Source organism: Culex pipiens, chromosome 1 (assembly GCF_016801865.2).
Source record: "Culex pipiens pallens isolate TS chromosome 1, TS_CPP_V2, whole genome shotgun sequence".
Classification (NCBI taxonomy): Eukaryota; Metazoa; Arthropoda; class Insecta; order Diptera; family Culicidae; genus Culex; species Culex pipiens.
In genome coordinates this window covers 107555283-107562451 of record NC_068937.1, presented here as the reverse complement: position 1 = coordinate 107562451, position 7169 = coordinate 107555283, and positions in this window count along the sequence as shown.

Below are 7169 nucleotides of genomic sequence, written 5' to 3'. Positions count from 1 at the left end.
TCGTGGCGCCGAGGTGAGGACAAATTTAACCAACCAAACATGGTTTCATTCATAACTTGGTGGGGGCTATTGGAAAAGTACATTGCTTTTGATTTTTGAGCACCTTGTGTAAATAGTGGTCCACTTTCAGCGAGAATTACTCTACAACCATTTCTTGATTGTCAAAATAAAAAAAATAAAAAAAATAAAAAGGCAAAAAAAAAACAAAAAAACAATCTTTTTTTGTTTGTCGTAATATTTTTGTTCGTCGTTATATTTTTGTGAGTTTTTCCATTCATTGAAACATGAGCAGTTCTTGTAAAAAAGGTCGACTTCTATAATATGTTTAATGTTTTTTTTTTTTAAATTAAACAACCTTTTCTTGACTGTCGTAATGATTTTGTGAGTTTTTCGATTCTTTCAAATAAGAGCAGTTCTTCAAAAAAAATTTAGATCTCTGAAATATTTTTTAAGTTTTTATTTTATTTTGAAAAACCTATTCTTGACTGTCGTAATTATTTTGTGATTTTTTTCCATGCTTTCAAATATAAGCGGTTCTTTTTAAAAATACTACTTCTAAAATATTGTGTTAGTTTTTATTTTATTTATTAAAATCGTTGGATTATTTTAGACACTTTTACATTCGTTCAAATTAAAAGAGTTTCGAAAAATTTAAAAGTAAAGTATTGTTATATATTTTTTATATTTTTTTATTTTTATCAAACATTGTTGCATGTTTTCTATCCTTTTTCAATCTGGGTAATTCTCTACCAACTCACACGAAATCGGGAAAAGTTGCCCCGACCCCTCTTCGATTTGCGTGAAACTTTGTCCTAATGGGTAACTTTTGTCCCTGATCACGAATTCGAGGTCCGTTTTTTGATATCTCGTGACGGAGGGGCGGTACGACCCCTTCCATTTTTGAACATGCGAAAAAAGAGGTGTTAAACAAAATTTATTGATTATTGGGTCGCATCATCATCCTCTATGTTGAATCCTGGCCATTACCCTTACCCACTAACAAAATCCCAAGTAGAAGTAGTTTTCCGGCACACGTGGGGGTGTGGATATCGTATAGAACCCACCCTTTGTAGCAACCTGTGCTAACTAACATTCCCGTCCCAATCCCCCGAGATCTACAAACTGACATGGCGGGCGCCGTTGGTGGCCAACGACTGTTACCTATTTGCTCCAGATCTAGTTTTGATGATCTTGATGTTTTATCTTTTCAGCGCATTCATACATGCTGTTGATAAGGGAAACACCATTAGATCGTTTAAGCGTATGGTCGGTTGTATTGATAGGATATTACGGTCCTGTTCAGCAACGGAGAAGGACAACCATGGGTGATCTCTCATGCTCATGCTCATGCTCATGCTCATGCTCAATTCGCAGCCTGAAACGGTGATGAGATAGAAATTTGAGGTCAAAGGGACTTTTATGTAAAATTAGACGCCCGATTTGATGGCGTACTCAGAATTCCTAAAAAACGTATTTTTCATCGAAAAAACACTAAAAAAGTTTTAAAAATTCTCCCATTTTCCGTTACTCGACTGTAAAATTTTTTGGAACATGTCATTTTATGGGAAATTTAATGTACTTTTCGAATTTACATTGACCCAGAAGGGTCATTTTTTCATTTAGAACAAAATTTTTCATTTTAAAATTTCGTGTTTTTTCTTACTTTGCAGGGTTATTTTTTAGAGTGTAACAATGTTCTACAAAGTTGTAGAACAGACAATTACAAAATTTTTGATATGTAGACATAAGGGGTTTTCTCATAAACATCACGAGTTATCGCGATTTTACGAAAAAAAGTTTTGAAAAAGTTACTTTTTGCGTTTCTCTTTGTTTCGTCGTCCGTGTCTGTCGCGGGCAAGGTTACCAGGTCTGAAGAGTAAAAAATCTGGCAAAAAATCTGGGAAAAATCTAACAAGCCACTTTTCTCAAAGTAATAAGTAATTTTTTGTTCAAAAACTGTGTATTTTAACTTTTTATACACAGAAAAAAAAATTATGGTAATATTCATCAGGAAATGGTGACAGATTTTGTGGCAAAATAAATGATCAATTTTACCCCAGAAAATGATGAATTTTCATCAGTTTTTGATGAATATTCATCAGGTTCACATTTTTACACATTTTTTATGTAATATTACTCAAAAAAAAGTTAATATTCAACCTACCAAATTTTCAACATTCCAAAATTCAACTTTTTTTTTCTGTGTACATTATAGCTTCACAAAATAAAAAAAAACGTCAATAAAACAATGTGAGGAAGAAATAGAAAATTATTTTTTTTCTAATTGGCGCTCAAAAAATCTGGCAATGCCAGATTTATCTGGCAACCTGGCACCCCTGGTCGCGGGTTACCATGAACGGCCATGATCGATGACGACCAACTTTTTCAAAACTTTTTTTCGTAAAATCGCGATAACTCGTGATGTTTATGAGCAAACCCCTTATGTCTACATATCAAATTTTTTGTAATTGTCTGCTCTACAACTTTGTACAACATTGTTACACTCTAAAAAATGACCCTGCAAAGTTAGAAAAAACACGAAATTTTAAAATGAAAAATTTTGTTCTAAATGAAAAAATGCATTTCTGGGTTAATGTAGATTCGAAAAGTACATTAAATTTCACATAAAATGACATGTTCCAAAAATTTTTACAGTCGAGTAACGGAAAATGGGAGAATTTTTAAAACTTTTTAAGTGTTTTTTTCGATGAAAAATACGTTTTTTAGGAATTCTGAGTACGCCATCAAATCGGGCGTCTAATTTTACATAAAAGTCCCTTTGACACCAAATTTCTATCTCATCACCGTTTCAGGCTGCAAATTATTTAAAACACCTCTTTTTTCGCATGTTCAAAAATGAAAGGGGTCGTACCACCCCTCCGTCACGAGATATCAAAAAACGGAGCTCGGATTCGTGATCAGGGACAAAAGTTACCCCTTAGGACAAAGTTTCACGCAAATCTAAGAGGGGTCGGGGCAACTGCTGTGTGAGTTGGCGGAGAATTACCCCAACCAGAAGTGTTGCCTTAACTTTAATAAAATACTCAAATTTCCCTGTTGTTGAAATTAAGGAAAACATACCACCCTGACGCGGTAGGAACAACCGTAATGGTCAAACAACAAATATTTGTACACATTTTGTTTGCAAATATTCCCGGACCAAATTTGAGGCCAATCCGAGTTGTGTTTTTGACCATGCCATTTAGGGAATTGTTGGAATAGAACACCGTAAATGTAACATTTTTTTCAACAATACGTTTACGTTGCTTAGCGAATCTTTTAAAATGTATAGTAATTCGTAGACTTGTTTTTTTTCTCTACAAGTAAAATAAAATGTAAATCCAACTAACGTTTTTGGATTTATCATAATGGAAATGTTCTAAGTAGCTGTCTAGGCCTAAAATGGAAATAATATCACAGAATTTTGAAAGTTTGCAACTTATTGAACACTAAAGGGACCATCCTTATACCACGTGGACACCTTGGGGGGGGGGGGGGGGTCTGTTTTTGGCGATTGTTCGAGATCCATACAAAAAAGTTTTTTTTTTGTATGGACAATTGTCCACGAGGGGGGGGGGGGGGAGATTTCTGAAAAAGTGTCCACGTGGTTTGTGGATGGTCCCAAAAATGTTTTAACTTTTCTGAGACTCAATGCATTAGTAACCTCTGTTCTGCAAATTTACGCTAGATGATATTTGCTTCAAATCTATGCAAATAGTTTTGATATACAGGAATAAAATTGATTTTTCCAGAAGAATTTGAAAAAATATATGGAAAAACCCCAAATTAAATGCTATTATCGAAACTGACGACCGAGATAAACATTTTTCTATGATGTAGGCACTTTTAGCGAACTCGAAACTGATGTTGATGTTTTAATGAAACAACAACAAAAAACATTTTAATTTCATCGATTTATTTGATACTTTTTTGAAAACCTCAACCCTGGGTGAATTAGCGAGGTTCATTCAATTTTTATAAAAATAAACTCTAGAGAAACCGTTCACATTTTACTTTATCTACTTTTGATTAATATGACGTTTAGAATGTGCTCCATTTTTTTTAGATATTTTATCAAATGATGTTTTTTAAATCTCAATCAAATTAAAATAGCTTTATCAAAAATTTAACTGTCGGAAATTCTTTTAAAAATAATTGTTTCCTCTTCTTTCTATCAAATAAACTAATTGTGTCAGGGGGTTTTATTTTGTATCTTGAACTACTGCTAACTTTTTCAGGCACTTGTCTGGTAGTAATTATGTCAAAAGAAAATATTTTTTCATTTATTTTAAGCAGTTTCAAGAGCACCGTGAAATTGCCGTGAAATATCAATGTTTTGTAATTGACATGCCGCGAAATTATGATTTTTTGCCTTGAAAAATCACTAGCCCTACTCATGATTTTCATTTAGTCTTTTGTGTAATGTTTGTCCATAATTAATTTTAAACCCCAGAACCAAACTTTAAAGAATAACTTTGCATGGGAGCATCCATAACCAAAGCCACTCGTATGGCAGAAACTACGATTTGTGAGAGCCATTTTATCATTGTTCCTCTTGTCTCATTGATGACTACTCTACCCGTTTCCAACATAATGGAAAATATAGGATAAGATTTTCAAATAATCGAATCAGTGATAAAAACACAGCCTATCGCAGACTATTTTAAATCAGTTGTGAGCGACAAAGTGCCTAAGCCAATTGAAAACTAGCCGACTAAGAAAGGGGAGGTCAGAAAAGGGAGTAGTCAATAATGATTGGTGTAGAAGTGGAAAACGTTAAGAATTCTAACCATTTTTTTTTTCAGTTTCAAGGACAAAGAGAAAATTTAAGCTCGTCCGTCTCTGTCACGCAACCTAACTCTTTTCAAATGTTCAAGCCGAGGAAAACTGAAATTGCAGCACACTTCCGTTCCGCAAATCATCCACGGGAAATAAAGCATTTCGGGGATGAAACGCTACGGCATATCATTGATGCTGCTCAGTGTTTTTGAACGAGCGCCAACAAATAAAGACAACAAAGCTCCCGGGGGATGACATTAGGGTTAGGGGAGACATTTTTGGACTATTTGGTGATTTGGTGTAAAAAGTTTTATTAAAAGGCTCTTTAAAGATAGAAAAAACTATTTAAAAAAAAACTCGTCAACAAAACACCAAACCCGTCCTATACGAAACAGTTTGTGTCTTTGTTTTAGAAAAAAAAAGTTGTTCCAGGTTGAGGCGACACGCATGCTCTATAAACAAATTCGCACACTGTACTGTTGATGTTTAGTGACGTCCCTCGCGGTTATTATTCAAAGCTAAGCAAAAGCAAAACTTTGATGGCTTCGCTCTCTGTTGTGGTGGTTATATCGTGGGTTTTGCTTCAGGTGCAGTTTCCACCCCCACCCACTTCTGCTGTGTTGTGTGTGCGCCAAAGGACCAAATTTTTAATCAACGTCCGTTGTACACACAAACACACACATACTAACAAATGCATTAGATGCACCATTCTGTGCACCGATGGTGGTTTGGTGAAACTCCGGAAAAGAGTGAAAAACAGCAACTCGCCCCCTTGGCTCCCGCTCTTCGGTGGTGGGTGGGATGGATGTTTTCTAAGCTTGCCAATACAGTTGCGAACAAACATGTGATGGCAAATTAGACACATTCTCGTTGGGAAAAATACTCACAAAAGTGGTGCCCTGCAGCAGATCCCGCGCCAGTGAGTCCAGTGATGCCATCCTAAAGGGAATGATGTCTGTCGGTTGGTCGGCGGTGGCGTACATCATTCGGAATGATTACATTCGAGAAAACGGGTGGAAAAACACTCGCACCAGTCAACCAGCCAGCCAGCTAGTGTGGTAATTGAAAAGACTGGTCTCTCGTTTCAATTAAACTTCTTTGTTTTGGTATTTCTAGGGGCATCTAAAAAGATACCATTTGAGCAACTCAAAAGAACTGAATTTTGTTTTTTCTTGATTACGTAAAACAATCATTAAGAAAAACAATACGATATTTATCTACTTTAGGCCACAAGTATTGAAATGCAGAAGAACAGCAATTATGTTGAACACATTAATATTTAAGACAATCAACAACAAAAAAATCATCAAAAAAATTGTGATTTCTTACCAGTCAAAGTTTGACTATTTTAAACACGATATCATTCTTTATACTTTTAAAATCGATTGTAAACTATTTAAATGCATTGCATAGCGTTTGTTTCAGATATGTTATCAAGTCTATCACTTTTTGGCTTTTAACAAATTTTAACTTTCAAGACCAAACATAAAGAATAAACGTAACACTTTAGGAAAAACAATATTCATGAATTTATTTGATATTATTTTTATATGTACTTTTTTATTTGGCCCAAACTTTGTGAGAGCCTGCCCTATGACTAAAGAAGAAATTTTGTGTCATTGGTTCACTCAACAAGTCTCCATAGAATTTTAGCAGATTTCCATACCGAAATGGTACGTTAATATGACAACATCTGTAGAGTTCTCTAGAGATCTCCTCTGAAATAGATAGTGCCTTTCTTTCAACATTTCTTATTTTAATTACCTACCACATGATGGGCACGGCCTACTAAGATATTTTTTATGATGATAATATTTTATTGAAAAATAAAAATCATAGCAAGTTTTGACGAAATTCATGAAAATTATTCTATAGCAATCATTACAAAACTCAGTAGGCAGTGCCCATCATGTGAAGGGTAAATAAATTAAGAAATTTTGGAGAAAGACACTATTTATTTCAGGAAATCGGGCATATCTCTGCTTATATTGAACCAAAACTGATACTTTTTTATGGAACTAGTTCAGAAAACTGTTTTCTAAAATGTGATTGATTCTAAAATGTTTAAAACCGATTTTCTGTGACTTTTTTGAACAAATATCCCATCAAATCGAAAAATAATCTTCAAAAAAAAAAGTTGCTCTAGACCCCTAGGGGTATACACAGATACAATTTTTTTTTTTTTCAAATAAAAACTGGGTTATTCGACCCACCCATGATGAAAACGCGAAAAAATCTTTTTTTTTTTATTAAAACTGCGATAACTTTAAAATTAAAGCGATGACATGACCTAAACATGTTTGGTAACGGTTTGGGTTGCGTCTTTCAATTACGAAATTTTTTGTACTAAAACATGTATAGGTCTGTAGGGATTATGGGTTGCAGGATTG